This window comes from Lemur catta, chromosome 10, assembly GCF_020740605.2.
Source record: "Lemur catta isolate mLemCat1 chromosome 10, mLemCat1.pri, whole genome shotgun sequence".
In the NCBI taxonomy this organism is placed as follows: Eukaryota; Metazoa; Chordata; class Mammalia; order Primates; family Lemuridae; genus Lemur; species Lemur catta.
Genome location: NC_059137.1, coordinates 40,688,916 through 40,706,157, shown reverse-complemented (window position 1 = coordinate 40,706,157; position 17,242 = coordinate 40,688,916).

Here is a 17,242-nt window from a genome sequence, read left to right as displayed (position 1 = left end):
GGAATCTCTTAAATGTCCATCCACATTAGTCTATTTGTTTTTCTATTTCCTTCCTTGGTAAAGGAGGGAAGCTTGGGGCAACTCTGGGAAGATGAAATAAGGAAGGGGTCCTTAGAATTCTGCCAGTGCTTCTCCCCATCAATTGTCTTGAGTGAGACAATCAATGCCTACCCCCTCATTTGGTGACACATTCGATCATTTCAGTGTCTTTAGGAGTAAAATAACATGGTATGTAACAGTCTTGCAGGAACAAAGAATTGAGAAAAATGGGTAGAGATTAACTAACCTCAAGAAGTCCCTTCCTTATTTCTTGCCTTTCAACTGCTAATGTCTGGTGAATTATAACAGAAGTGACTCTTCCTTAAGTTGATTGTCCCTAGGTGTTGAGGGTAAAGCCTTGACCTGAAAATTGTTTGGTGCATTTCTGGTCCTTGGGGCTCTCCACCCAAAGGATGCATCTATCTCCACTATCCTTGAATTCACAGGGCTTAACAAAAACTGGGTATAGGCCAGATCTTCCCCAGGGGAATATGAGTGCTCTGGCTCTTCTTAGCATGTTATTTTTGCATCCAAACTTTGGAATAATATATCTATTAATAGTTATCTGAAAAAAAACTCCTCAGACTTTTTTTTATTGAAGTTGCATTACATCTATAGGTTTGTTTTTTTATCAATGGATATAGTGTATCGCTCCATTTATGTAAGATATTTTTTGATGTTTCTTAATAAAATTATATAATTTTCATAGTGAAGGGACTGCATGGATTTATTTAAATTATCTCTAAGGTAGTAGATATTTTCTAACACTATTATAAAAAGTATCTTATCTTTAGTTACATACGCCAGTTATTTGTTGAAGATGTACAGAAAAGCAATTGGCTTTTGTATATTAACCATTATCTAGTTATTTTGACAAAACTCTCTTACCTTCTAATAATTTGTAGATCATTTTGGGTTTCTGTGTAAATGATAATATCATCTGTAAAAAAAAAACAGTTTTATTTCCTCTTCTCTAATCCCCATGTCTCTAATTATTCATCTTATTACACCAGTTATACTGTTGAGTAAAAGTCAATAAAGGGATAATAGTGGGTAATCTTTTCTTTTAAAGTTCATTCATAAAACTTTTATTCCACTTACATCAACTTAATATACATGTTCTTAATAGTTATGATTAGATTGTTCACAAAAATATAACACATTAAACAAAGCTATCCATCATCTAAAGTTATTTCTCTATTTTTACAGTCATGCATTTACAACATAAAAACAAAATATCTAAAAATATTTAAATACGTGGGATTTTTTGTTTCATTGTTTTACTGCTGTGATTGATATACATGAACTCATGGATATCAGGCAATTAATTTTTACTGCATTTTTACTTGTACATTTGTTCATAGGTTGCCTAAAACATTTAAATACAAATAAGTATACAGCAGGTAAATACAAATGAATGTAAATAACAGGTAACTTTATAAATAATGGAATATGAACCATTTCTGCCCATATCCACAGCAACTTGGGGCACAGCTCTCTCTAAAGGAACACTTCAAAGGTATGCACGTTGAGTTGTGTATTCTGCAGATATACATAGTTCAACATATAGTATCTTTTGAGAGATCTATTTATACTTCAGCCTTCAGTTCCAAACCTAAAAGTACCCACAATAACTATACCTGTGGTTAGAACCAATTATCCCTTTTATCTCCCACTAGGACAAATCAATATGTGGGAAGTTCTCTTTGCTTTGATGTGGAAGCAGTTTTAACAATGGCCCAATCTGATAGGATGAGTCAGTTACATTTCCTTTTTGCTGATTTCAAAAGCTTCTTGGTATGCTTGTTGTTGCCGGTCCACATTTGCTTTCAATACTAGCAGCAACCTCAGCCAAGTAACTTAGTAGTTTCCTTTCATTTTCAAATAAAGACTTTGCCCCTTGCTTGTTAAGCATTGGGATCAGGAACTTTTCCAAAAGAGATAGTACGTGATGACAGATGCACTCTTACCTTGGCCCCAGTTTTCTCTCTGCAGTACTTGAGATAACTCTTCAAAATGACCTATGACTTCCTACAACATTTTTATTGGATACAGAGTCTCACTCTGTCACCTGGGCTAGAGTGCAGTGGTGTCATCATAGTTCACAGCAACCTCAAACTCCTGGACTCAAGTGATCCTCCTATCTCAGCGTCCCAAGTAGCTGGGACTACAGGTGCACACCACCACACTTGGCTAATTTTTCTATTTTTTGTAGAGACAGGGTCTTGCTCTTGCCCAAGCTGGTCTTGAACTCCTGGCCTCAAGCAATTCTCTCACCTCAGCCTCCCCTAGTACTAGGATTATAGGCCACCACACCCAGCCAACCTACAACATTTTTATAAGTAATTGAGAGAAGATTCTCGACCCCATTGGCTAATTCAGCTCCTTGTCAGTTATGGATTTGATGTAGGCTACCATGCAATTCTGTCACTCAGCCTGCTCAGTCAGTTTGGCCTTCTGTGCCAGCTCATTTTTATCCATGACTGGATGTTTGTATCTAGTGGGTAGTGGTGGATGGGTGTGGGCTCAACCATCTCTGCCTCTTTGTTTTCAAAAACACTTTTATCAGATGAACAATGTTCCTATCTATTCCACAATTACTAAGAGTTTTTATTTTAGTCATGAATTTAGCTTGAATATTACCAAATGCTTTCCCTCCACTTAATTGAAATAACCATATTGCTTTTTTCTTTTAATGTCTTCATAATGTGGTAAATTATATTTACGGATTTTCTAATCATAAGCCTGAGGAAAAGAAGTTTTCTATATTTTCTCTTTATGTAATTTATTTTGTTATATGTATCCATAAAAGTATGTTTTTAGTTGTTTTAAACTTTATTGGGAAGAATATTATACTATATGTGATAATTCAGGACTTTTTTCACCAATATATCACTAAGGTTCATGCATGTTGTTGTAAGTAGCTGTAGTTCATTCATTTTGACTATTGTTTCATATTTTATTGTATAAATAATTAACAATTTATTGTATATTTATTCACACTAGTTATCAGGACTTAATTTTACACTCTAATAATAAAGACAGTATGTAACTGGCACAGAGAGAGAAAACTGGCCAATGAAATAGAGAAGTAAAAACTAGACTCATGTACTCATAGAACATTAGGTACATCAGAGGTGGCCTGTCTCATCAATAAAGAGGGGTGAGAGGATTCTGTAAGTGGAACTGGGAAACTGACTATCCACAAAAATAAAATAATTCCTAGATAGATTAAGGACCTGAATCTTAAATACAAAACTGTTAACATCTTAGTAGAACATATTGGTGAACATATTTTAGGCACAAAAAAAGCACTGAAAATATTTGACAATATTAAAATTAAGAAATTTGGCTTGTCAAAAATAATCTTAAGTGAAAACATTAAGTTATAAATGGAGAAAAGTTATCAGCAATAAACACAGCCAGCCAAGAAATGTTATCAAGTCTAGCTAAAGAAATACAAGTTATTAGGTATAGCATCAACAACTGAATGGAAAAAAGAGGGGGAAAAACGTTAAAAGGCATTTTACATCAGAGGAAATACATACGGCAAGTAAATATATTAGAAATTGACCTCATCCATGGTCGGGACAATATAAATCAAGACTACTCTACTATGAAGTATCTGTTAGGTTTGTTCCGGGTGGGAACCCGAAAATTATCATAAAGCCTGTGAAACAAAAGCCGCAGGAGTCTGAAGAGTTCAAGGTTATAAATCTAACTTTGACCACAGACAGCTGCGGCGTTCCTATCCGCCCTGATAAGGATGAAGTTTATCCCTCCCTCTCTCTCCTGATCAGGCTAGCCCCTTCCCTATCTCTGCAGGTGCTGCTCATAGCTACCCAAAGCTAGCCCCGCCCTATCTCTGCAGGTGCTGCTCATAGCTACCCAAAGCTAGCCCCTTCCCTGTCTCTGCAGGTGCTGCTCATAGCTACCCAAAGCTAGCCCCGCCCTATCTCTGCAGGTGCTGCTCATAGCTACCCAAAGCTAGCCCCTTCCCTGTCTCTGCAGGTGCTGCTCATAGCTACCCAAAGCTAGCCCCGCCCTATCTCTGCAGGTGCTGCTCATAGCTACCCAAAGCTAGCCCCGCCCTATCTCTGCAAGTGCTACTCATTTCCCCCAGAAAAGGCCTCTATAAAACGCAAGGCTTTCCCCGCCCTCGGGTTGGATGCGCTCTTTCGCTTTTTGAGCATCTGCACTCAGATGCTCAAAAGAAACAGCATTTTGCTGCGCATGAGACTTCGTGTCCCTCTCTCGGCTCCAGACCTAAAGGTATCGTTTCTTTGTTTGTTTTCTAATTAATTAATTAATTTTATTTTATTTTGTTTTTATTTATTCAGGATATTATGGGGGTACAAACATTTTGGTTACATGTAATGCTGTTTGCCTTGCCCAAGCCAGGGCTACAAGCGTGTCCCTCCCCCATACAGTGTGTTCTGCTCACATTAGTTGTGGGTTTACCCCCACCACCACCCCCCTGACCGGCACCTAGTGAGTATTACTACCATGTGAACGCCTAAGTTTTGGTCAGTTAGTACCAATTTGATGGCGAGTATACGTGGTGCATGTTTTTCCATCCTTGGTTTACCTCACTTTGAAGGATGAGCTCAATATCGTTTTAGTCTCATTATATTGACAAAAAATTAAAAAGCTTGACTGTGCCCTGTGTTGGAAGTTATATACACCTATGTCTCTTACAGATTGCTGGTGGGACTGTGAAATGTTAAAACCACTTTGGTATTATCTTGTTAATTTAGACATTGACATATCCTATGAACCAGCAATTTGTACTCTTATATACTATATAAAGCCAAGATAAACTCATATACATGTATACCAGAAAACATATACAATAATGTTTATAGCAACAAAGTTCACAATAGCAAAACCTTAGAAACAACACAAATGCTCATCAACAGGAGAGGAGATGAATAAATTGCATATTTATATGATAGAATATGGAACAACAATACATTGAAACAAATTATAGCAATAATGTTAGAAACTTTAATAGCATATTATTAAGTGAAAATATCTTAAACTATTACATATATTTAAATATCCTCTTTAATAAAGTTAAAAAAAACCAAAATCATATACTCTGTAGTGTGGCATATGAGTTAAAAAACTGTATTAAAAAGACAGCAAGAGAATGATGAACACAAGAATGCAGATAATGATTTCTTTGGATAAAAGCAATGGAGGAAGCAGGTGAATATCAGAGGTGAAGATCAGAAGGCCATAAATAAATTACAATCAAGAATCTGGCCTTCATTTGAGGTAGTATGTTCACAAATGTTTATTATGTTAAAGTGAACAATCATAAAAATTTTAATAATACATGCATACATGCATAAAAGAAGGTAATGAGTGTACCAGTTGGATTACTATCAATCCAAGTTTGGGCACTTGATATCCTTTAAAAGTCCTAAAAGCAACATGTCTGGTCATACTAATTCTCTATGTCTTTTAGAAAATCTAAATGAAGCTTTGTTGGCATATCCTGGAACTGGTGTGTGTTTATAAAACCTTCAGTACGGCCATGCATTATTGTTGCCCTGACGTTTGAAACTTTATTAGAGATATAAAGAGACTTAGCTGACTCTTTAACTACTATCTACTAAAAAAACATACTGAGAAAACAAAAGATAGAGTGGTGTCTTGAATGTTCAAAGGTCCCATGGAGATGTTTGCAAATAGGGTAAACATCTGATGCTCCTTGCCTGGGATTCTAATGCAGAGTCAGGAATTGAAGAAGAGATGAGTGCAAGAGGAGGCAGGGGGAGATACTTTCACTGCTGGAATCCAGAGTAGAAATAGAAGGTTGATGAGCCAACAGGCCAAAGTGGAATAAAGTCAGAATTCCAAATTATGTTACTATGTTCTCTTGGTTAGATTCTATTTATTTCTCTAAAAACTTAGATATACAATACTTATTCCCAGCCCAGTCTATACCTTTTTAATGGGTAACAGTTGCACTAATATACAAAGAATAGAGAACATGGTTGTGAATTTGAAATTGCTTCCTTTCTGAAATTGACTAAAATGTATACCATTATATAAATATCCTTTTTTAAGAATCCTGCATAGCAATGGTGGGAATGAGGGAAATCTTGCCCTTCGCACGGAAGGTTCACTGAAAGAGCATCTTACAGTAAGGAAGATTAATAAGAGAAAGAGATTTACTTATCATTTGCATGGCAAGAATCACAAGAGTGATTTCCTATTATCCCAGTGGGGGCTAGAAATTTACATACCCTCATTTTAGAGGGAAGGGAGAGATGAGGTATATGGGTAATTCTGTTTAGGGGCAACAAATGATTACTAGGAAGGATGAATAGATACTTGGGAGAATGAATGGATGGGGAAAACAGGTTGACTTATAAATGATTCTCATTGCAAATTAAATTAACCTGAGAGACAAGTATTATTTTTAAAATGATTCTGGCCAAGTCTGGTTGCATTCTTGATCTTCTTTCCAGTAATATATTGGAATAACAGGGGGGAGAAGGGAAATAGATTATTTTTTTGATGGGTCCATCTTGCTTATGCACATAGAGGGAAAGCCCCTCTCAAGGCCTGTTGAACTCTAAGGGCCTTTAATTCAAAATATTCTTTATACCAAGGAGTCATATTTTGGGATAAAATTTCCAAGCTCCTTCACAATTATTATAGTTTCTTTGACAGTACAATTTATGGAAATAATTATAGTGTTGCCCCAACCCATTAATTAGCTTTCAGATACCATCCAGATTGTTTTCTTGTTCTGTCACCCATGGTCATGCTTCTTGATTGAGAGACAATAAAGTGTAAACATTGAGGGTACAAATTCAGGAGTCAGGTAGACCTGGGTTCATATTTACCTCTGTCACTTAGCTATTTGATGTTAAGTAAGTAACTTAGCTCTTCTGTACCCTGGTTTCCTCATCTGTAATATCAAGGTAATAATAATAGTACCTATTTGATAGGTTTTTACATGAATATAGGATTAATAGAAATAATGTCCAAGAACAATTACCAAAGAGTAAGAACTCAGCATATGACAGTTAATAAAGATTGTATTTAGAAATAATTTAGTTCCAACAAAATGGTTATATAATGATATTTTGTGCTACAGAATTGTCCCGAACTTTGAAAGACTAATTTTCTACCTGAGAGAGGCTGAACTCAAGATTCTTCTCACTTTAGAAAAGGTCCACAGATTCTCAGTGGACCTGTATGTGTTTGTAAATCTATATATCAAACTAAAAATGATTAACTGAAGAAAGAAAAAACATGTTTGTTTTTATTTCTTGGAAGGATATCAACAACTCTGAGTGTAACAGTGTGATTCTATTCACTAATACTTTGTCTATTCCTGTCAAAGCAGAAGAAAATGTGCTAGGCTGGTGTTGGTGATTCACTTGGATCACTTAAACATCTATTTGACAGGTACTTCTTATCTCTGTGTTTTTTTCCCTGTACAGTCTTGGAATAGCATTTATGTATTTTCCTTCTCTTTGATTGAAAAGAAAACAAAAACCTAAACTAAACAATACAAACACTCCCCATCAAACAAAAACATGTACTTATGTAGCATGATATAACCAGAAACTTTTCTTCCATACCAGATCCAGATATCTGTAATTCTAAAGAAAAATCGTATTGAGCAATGGTTAGGAAACAAAACCAAAACTTGTGGAAATGTTGAGAATCTCCAAGAAATACTAGTTTATTGCCATCACTTAACTGAATAAGTTTATAATCCAGATCTGCAATATTCTCTACCCCTTAAGAAAATACTGATTCAGGCCGGGTGCGGTGGCTCACGCCTGTAATCCTAGCACTCTGGGAGGCCGAGGCAGGTGGATTGCTCGAGGTCAGGAGTTCGAGACCAGCCTGAGCAAGAGCGAGACCCTGTCTCTGCTAAAAATAGAAAGAAATTATCTGGCCAACTAAAAATCTGTATAGAAACAATTAGCCGGGCATAGTGGCGCATGCCTGTAGTCCCAGCTACTTGGGAGGCTGAGGCAGTAGGATCGCTTAAGCCGAGGAGTCTGAGATTGCTGTGAGCTAGGCTGACGCCACAGCACTCATTCTAGCCTGGGCAACAGAGCGAGACTCTGTCTCAAAAAAAAAAAAAAAGAAAAGAAAATACTGATTCACATGACTCATCATTATTTATACTCTTAATCGGCACTTTTTTCCATAATAACCAATTTATGTAAAATAAAAATATTTAAAATGACATTTAACCACAAAATATTTTTACAAAATGTATCTTTTTAAAAATGATTAATGGCCATTTTAAGACATCTAAACACTGCAGTAAATTAAAATACCACCAATACCCAGAGAGAGTGTTACTTTACAGGTAACAAAAACATATTTATTCAATTTTACTTTACTACATCTCAAAGGGAAAAGGTATGTTTATACAACTCAGACTACTTTATTGTGCAAAGCAATTCCAATAGGAAAATAATTACGCTTTTTTTTTCGTATTAGAGAATTAGCAAGAGGGAGGCAGCTTTGTAAGCTCTCATTTTGAAATTAAATTGAAAGCTATATTCTGAATCTATGAATTCCATTTGACTCATGGATCATGAGTTGCTCTCTATATACCTGTAAATTACACCAATAACATTCTTAGTTCTTATCCCGAATTTTGCTTGTATGTTTAATTAAATGAATCCCACTGATAGTTAGAAGTAGGAGCCTCCAGGTTTACCCTTATGATTTATGTAATACAGCTTTTCTGTGGGAACAGGGCATTTGGGATCCCAGGGACACAGCTATCCCACAGCCCAATTTAACTCTGCAATTGTGTGTGACTCTGCACCTTAGTAGATATCTTTTAATCATCCTCTAGACCGTGGTTTCTCAACCTTGGAACTATTGACATTTTGGATCAGATTTATCGGGGCAACAGACAAATATACCTCCAATCATTGCCAAATGTCCTTGGAGGGGTAAAATTGCCCCAAGTTAAAAATCACTCTACTCACCCGCAACTTCATTAACCATCCCAAGTTCTTATCACTTTAAACAATATTAAAAAAGCACTGTATATCTTTAAAATATATGAAATTCCACTGTAACACATGGGGTCTGATTACTTATTTGTTAATCATTTGGTGGATGCTTTGAGGAATGTACATGATTGGGTTCATTGAGTATGAATATAAAAATATAAAATTTTATTCTTAATAATCATAATATTAAAGTTGATTGTGAAGAACATTTACCATGGTTCCTTTTGGAGGACTCTGAAGTATAAAATAAACTGAAAACACAGCACTTAGCCAATCAACCTCTTGAAGTATCAAATTTCTGAAAGAAAAACAATATCCTATCCACATCCTAAAGAAATAAGACTTTTTAAATCTTCTTCTAAGAATGTGAGTGGCAAACCATAACTTACAATTATTGAAAGATCAAGCTCTAGCCTTTTCTCTACTGAAGTTTCTGTTTAAAGGAGAATGCACAAGGCCTTTAAATATTTAAGAGGTCTCTAAAAGAAGGAAGTGGAAAGAAACAAATCACAACTATAAAACCTTTAGGCTGATTAAGTCAGAGCTGAGGAAGCATTTTATTTCCTCCCTGAGGTCCTAATCTTTTTTTCCTAATTCTATTTTCTTAGGCTGATATGCCTTGGGTTTCAGATCACCTAAGTCCTGGTTTACTAATCTTATATCCCATTTTTTAAATCACCCTTTCTTCTCTAGTATATCATCTCTGACAGCCTCCCCCTTTCCACTCATTTTAGTCCTAGAAGTGTGATATAGATCCAATTTTCTGTTAGAGGACACAAATGTATGGGTAAACTAATCAACCAAACATATGTACTGTGCATCTCTTGCTGTTCTAAATTAGTGACTAATAGGATATCTCATTTTCCAGCAGGAGGAGATATGTTATATATTTAAAACAAACAAAACAAAAACATGAGCAAAAAATACAGGACTTGCCACTTACTGAATACATGCCTTTGAGAAAATCTTTTATTTCTGTGAACTTCAGTTGCCTTGTTGATTAATGGGATAATTGAAAAAATTTAGAAAAAATATAAATATATCTACCTTGCAACATATGTATACTAATTTTGCATATAATAAATACAAAACCATTTGTACATAGTAGATATTCAAGAAGTCTTCAATTTCCAGTATCTTCTACAATGAAACTAATTTATGTAATATTTTCATAACCCCCTGCTCTAACTTTTGACTAAAAATTATTTAACTCTAACCTCAGGAAAAGTGTATTGAAGCCATTACCAGCATCTTGATTACCAAAGCAAAAACAAAGTGCTAAAACTGTCAAGTGACAGCAAGTGATTCAACTTTCTTTTTACTGGATTGTTTTCTGGTTAACACACATCTCAAAACTTACCCTGAATTGTTATCTTTTGGCTTTTGACACTAAACTTAAAGTGAAGATATTTCAAGAAAAACTGAAATGCAAAGGATATTATGTTGGGTTTACTTTAAGGTTCATTCACTCTGACTTTTACATGACTTGTTAGACATTAGCGTCCCTGTTTTGAAAAGGCCAGGTACATCAGGGTTAGTGCAGAGGGTGAACACAATTAGTTTGCACTTTATCACTGTCACCCAGCTGCTGAATGGCTGCATTTTACATTCCACAGGTAATGAAAGATGTCAGAGCTATTTCAAGGAAATAGCTCTTACAGGAGTCAAAACTTAGAGGACTTGGGGCTTCTGATTTTAAGAAAGACTTTTTCTGTCCAAGTCCCACAAATAGCCTATATTCAATTTTTAGTGAGAATTTAATAAATATTGTCTGTGAGTGCATTTTGTTAAAACTATTAATGAACTGTGGTAGAATTGGTTCAAAATTTATTATTTTAAGATATGTAAATATAAGACAAGCTTCAACTTTGCTTCAGATATTTGCTTTAAAATGAATTTTAACTAAGGCTAAATATCATAATGAGATGCACATTGTATTGCTATTCATTCTTTATGTTAACTTGTAGACATATGATATTGAAAATTTAAATAACAGCATGTTTACTCAGCACTATACTGATCCCACTCTCCCATCTAAGCACAGCCCAACAAGCGGTGAGTACCCAAACACTGACAGTTTATTGGGGCATTGGGCAAGGATTTTTTTTTACTTCATTACATCCTATCACACTTTTCATTTTTTATTCTAGTATGGCAGGCTCATCTTCCTCTCACACTGCCAGAGGCTACCAATCTGTAATAAATTTCAGCTTCAAACCCACTCAAACGAGGAGAGATCAAATAAGTAAAAATGGAAGTAGATGATAGCTGCTGCTTCCATTCCTACTCATAAAAAATTCTGAAAACTTAGGAGATTTCTTAAGATCCTAAGTGTGGTCTTCAGGGATGAACATGAATTGTTTCTAAGGAGATTTAGTTTCCAATTCTGACCCTAGAATTTACCAGCTTAAAACAGTAACATTTCTGGCATCAGTATTTCCACACTTACAAATTAAGGGCTGGACTAGGTAATTTTTAGGTCACTTATAGCTTGAAAAATATATTCATCAGAAAATAAAAAACATTTACTTTTTTGAGTAAATAATTGTGTATGTACTGTTGATTCTCAATTAATAGAACAGCAGCAGACTATTAAATTCTTGGGATATTTTGGCAATAATATCAGTTTATAAATAAATGTTTGCTTTAGTAATGGTTAATTTTATGTGTCAACTTGACTAGAACATGATAGTGCCCAAATATCTGGTTAAACATTATTTCTGGTTATGTTTGTAAGGCTGTCTTTGGATGAAATTAGCATTCAAATTGGTAGACCAAGTAAAGCCCACTGCTTTCCATAATGTGGGTGTGCATCATGCAATCCTTTGAGAGGCTGAGCAGAACACAAAGGTGGAGGTAGGGAGAATTCACTCTCTCTGCCTGCCTTCTTCAGCTGGGACATCATAGGTTTTCTTCTGCCTTTGGACTGGGACTTAGAGCAATCTAATGAATGAATGAATACTCCTGATTCTGAGACCTCTGGACTTGTGTTGCAACTATAGCACAAACTTTCCTGGGTATTCTACTTACAGACAGCAGATTATGGAACTCCTTAGCCTCCATAATTATGTGAGGTTATTCTTTATAATAAATCTCTTTCTCTATATACAGTTGACCCTTGAATAATGCAAGGGTTAGGAGTGCTGACCCCTTGTGTAGTCAAAATTCACATTTTTTTTTCTTTATTTTTTTTGAGACAAGGTCTTGCTCTCTTGCCTGGGTGAGAGTACAGTGGCATCATCATAGGTCACTACAACCTCAGTGATCCCCCTGCCTCGGCCTCCCGAGTAGCTGGGACTAAAGGGATGTGCCACCATACCTGGCTAATTTTACTGTTTTGTGTAGAGATGGGGTCTCATAATGTTGCTCAGGCTGGTCTCAAACTCCTGGCCTCAATGGATCCTTCCACCTCAGCCTCTCAAAGTGTTTGGGCAACTTTTGACCCCTCCAAAACATAATTTCTAATAGCCTACTATTGACCAGAAGCCTTACTGATAACAAACAGTTGATTAACACATATTTTGTGTCTGTATTACATACTGTATTCTTTACAATAAGGTATGCTAAAGAAGAGAAAATGTTATTAAGAAAATCATAAGGAAGAGAAAATACATTTACTATTCATTAAGTGTAAGTGGGTCATCGCAAAGGTCTTCATTCTCCTTGTCTTCACGTTGAGTAGGCTGAGGAAGAGGAAGAAGAAAATGGGTTGATCGTGCTGTCTCAGGGGTGGCAGAGGTAGAAGAGGTGGAGGTGGAAGGGGAAGCAGGAGAGGCAGACATACCTGATGTAACTTTCATTGAAGAAAGTTCATGTGTAAATGAACTCACACCATTCAAACCCCTGTTGTTCAAGGGTCAATTGTGTGTGTTTGTGTGTATATATATAAAAATATACATACATACAATGTATATATAATATATAATAAATGTAGATATCTATATCTAGAAAGAGTTATATCTATAGGATATTTGTGTGTGTATACACACAGATTTTATATAGGGATATATAACTATATATGTATATATATATAGAAAGAAATTTAACTAAATAAGATATATACCATTAGCTCTGTTTCTCTGGAGACTACTAATACACTTCGAAAAGAGGACTTTTCAAAACTATTGGCAAATTAATAATTCCTTATATTGCATTATTCATTTTTTCATGTCTTTCAGTACATTTGTGCACATATTACTGTAAGGTTTCTGGATGGTCGGCACTAGAGAAAGAAAGATGAGCAGAGTTGAAAGGGTTAAGTAAAGAGGCTTTATTGGAGTGTTTTAGGGTGAGGGTAAGGAGTCCCAAGGGAGAGCCCCGGCAAGGTTCCCGTGTAGAAACCAGGGGCTGGGGAAATCACAGTTGTTTGGGACTGAGGCAAGGGTATTTATATGCAGTGAGGGGCATAAGTGCGGGGGAGGGGGCTTGCTTTTTAGGTGCTTGTTCAAGTGCTTATTAAGTTCTCAGTAAGCAGGATGTCTCTGGGGCTGCAACATGAGACAGTGTGGGGGCTGGGTGTACTGCCAGTCACAGGATGTGGCTGGGCTTGGTGAGGCCAGGTGTTTGTTCAAATAGAAAAGTGGAGCTGACTCACTGTTTAGGACAGAGGGGTTTGTAGCAGGGGAGGGGGCTACACGGCCCCATCCAACAACCTTACAATTACCTTATTTATTTTCCTTCTTTTCCATTTTTCTTTTAAAACAGAAATCACTTTATATAACTGGAAAGATATTACCATCTCGAAATTTAAGGATGATGAATTCAAGATCAGAAGACACTAAGGGGCTTAGCAAAGATTTTTTGGCTTTTTAAAATCAACATCTTATTATGAAATACAACATACATGTATATGTCTTAGTTTGCAGTTTAATAATAATTGTAATGAGAACATTTGTCTATCACTCAGATAAAATACCAGAACATCACTAATATTGTAGAAGTTTCTCACTGTCCCTTCTATGCTGGTTAGCAATTGATTTCCTCTCACATTCAAACCCACCCTGTTTTATCTGCTCTGCTGTAAGGAAGCTTGGAGCATTTTTTTCTTTGCTGCAAGCACAATATTAAGCGTTGTCGATAGAGGGCGCTGGAAGAACTTTGCAGGAGGAAAGGGGCTTTTCTCCCTGATTCCAGTGTGCTGCCTTGGGTTTCCTGCTCCTACAGCGTGGTTTGTAAATATGGGCCACCTTGCTGAAAAGTGGGTTCTCAATATGGTGATGCCTGGACTCCCTTTTTGCATTTATTGGACAATCTTGGCCCTCCTGCACTCCACAGGGGTGTTTTCTACTTGTCCAGTTATTGTGGACCAACTCTGGCTTGGACAACTTAGTAAACTTCACCATCCTATGGGCTGCAACTACACCTTCTCCAAGGATGTTTGAATCCTAGTCTTCGGAAGGGGCACCACTTTCCAAGTCTGCCCTTCTTTGAGTACTCTCTAAATCAAACGGTATTCTTCAGAATTCTCCTTACATGTGTGTAATTATACCCCTCTGTTACAGTTGTTTAGATCTTGGCACACCTTTAAATGTTGATACACCTTCTAAATCACAATGCTTCCCAGACAACCACTATCCTAACTCATTTATAAAGATTGTCTTGAGTTCTTTTATAGTTTTGTCACCTATGTGTATATTTTTAAACAACATAGTTTCATTTTGCCTTTTTTAGATATTTATATGAACTCAGTGTCTATACTATTTTATTATTTGCCTGTTTTGTTGTTCAAAACAATGTATTTTAGATAAACTAATGATGCTGTGTCTGTGGTATGCTCTATTCATATACCTACAATGTATTTCCCATGTGTTTTTTTTTTCCAGTATTTGACGACTATGAAAAATTACTTTTTTTTTCTTGTACCTATTGCAAACAACTATTTTTATATCTGTGGACTATGCACAGAGGTGAAATTTCTGAATCAAAGGGAATACCTCTTCAACATTGCTAGATTATGGTATATGGTTTACCAAAGAGGTTGTACTAATTTGTAATCCTTTCAGCCATACGTGAGAATTCTTGCAAGTTTTATATCCTTGTTAATACAGTTTAATATTAAGAAAAATACTATTATCTAGCATTTTCTTCATTACTAAAGTTTAGCACCTTTCTATATGTTTATTGGTAATCTGGCTTCCTCTTTTGTGAAATGCCTGTTTTAAGGCTTTTACCTTTTTCTACTGGTCTGACTTTTTAGAAGTTTTCTTCATATAAAATCTGGATAAAAGTCCTTCATCAGCTGTATGTGTTACAAATAGTTCAAATAGTTACTTCTACTCCATGCCTTTTTACTTAAAAAAAAAAAATGGTTGTCTTTTGAGGAAAGCAAAATTATGGCCACAATTTTAACATAGTTAGATTTATTAATCTTTTTCTTTGTGGTTACAACTTTTTGTGTTTTAAGAAATCCTTTTCTATCAAGGACATTAATATATTCTTCCATATTATCTTCTAAAAGCTTTATGGTTTTGCCTTTCACATTTAGGTTTTTAATCTACCTGGAATTGATTTTTTTATATGGCATGAATGCTTTTGCTATTAGGCCATAATTTCTAAAAATCAAATGTACACAAGGTCACCATTACCATTTAGTTTACAATGGTGGAAAGGTAGCCTCATGTAGAATGATGCTGAATCAAAAGAAAAACATCTTTTCCTTTTAAAGAAACCAGTAATTAGGCTGTTACCGAGTGCCAGACACAATGGCAAATGTTTTACTTATGTAGCCTCAAAAAAACTTATTTTACAGATAAACCAATAAAGGATTAGAGTTTAAGGTGCTTGGCTAAGATCACATAGTAGTATAAATTTGTACAAGGATTTACATTTCACCATTTAACTCAAAAACTGCTACTTCTCTTTCTACAGATAAAGGGGTGTGTGTGTGTGTGTGTGTGTGTGTGTGTGTGTGTGTGTGTGTTTCCTCCTTTGCTTCTTTCCTCTTCCATGCCTTTAATATAAAATTTGGACTTTCCTGGAATCATTGTCCATTTCTGATTCCTACTCCAAGTTTTGCCTGTACTCAAAGTCACCCCATTTTACTTGTAAGTGTATTCTTATGCTGTTTTCAAAGTAGTCCCCTTTGGAGAGTTTTACTTATCTTTCTCTGTATTATCATTCAATAAAAATGTTTTATTCAAGAAATATAGAAATTTGACAATTTCCTGGAGTTTAAATTTTTATTATAAAGGTAGGGCCCCCAGAACCTGGATCAGAGTTTGGTAGCCATGTTTGTTGGTGCCTTTGAGGGCTCTGCCAAGTTCCCACATGATCCACGCAGGGGGTTGCTTGACAAAGCAGGCAAGGTTTTGCTATCCCATCCCACACAAGCTCCTCACACCAGCTTAAGCCAGAAAAAACCTGAGTTATCTTATATATTTTGGGGGCAACCAGTTGAAATTTCATTTGAATAAAGTTTTTGATATCAAAAATTTCTGAAAATAACTGGTCAGAGTGAGTAATTATAGGATGTTACAGGATGCCTTTAATAGTCCAAAAATAAGATGACAGAAAAAATCCACTGGAGAAAATTAGATTTACAAGGTTTGTAATTCTAGAATTAATAAGTAAATTTAGTAAAGTCAATACAAATTCAATTTTATTTGTATACTAATAACAATTGGAAGATGAAATTTAAAAATCATTTATAAGAGCATCATAAAACCCAAAATATTTAGGAAGATATTTAAAAAAAAAAAACATGAAAGACCTCTATACTGAAAACTACAAATCACTGCTGAGCTACACTAAGGAAAGAATAAATAAATTTAGGACTATATCATGTTCATGGGTTAAGATGTGTGTTCTCAGCAAGTTTATTTCAACAGCAGAACAATAAAAATCTTAGCCTCTTTAGATTGTCTTCTGTTACTGGATCTTGCCCTAACAATTCCTTACTACATTTTATGTCTCCAATGCCTTCAAGCTTTATATATGTAAATGTATATTTATATATATATATATATAAATATATATATGTATAAGTGTTTCTATATCCTTTAATTGTGCCAAAGTACCTAATCTGTGGTTTTCCGCATTGGTACGATGGACATTGTGGCTGGATAATCTTTTGTCATTGACAGCTGTTCTGTGCATTGCATATATAGCAGCATCTCTGTGCCCTACCCACTATCAATAGCACTCTCCCTTTCCCAATAGTGACAAACAAAATGTGTCTGGTCATTTCAAAT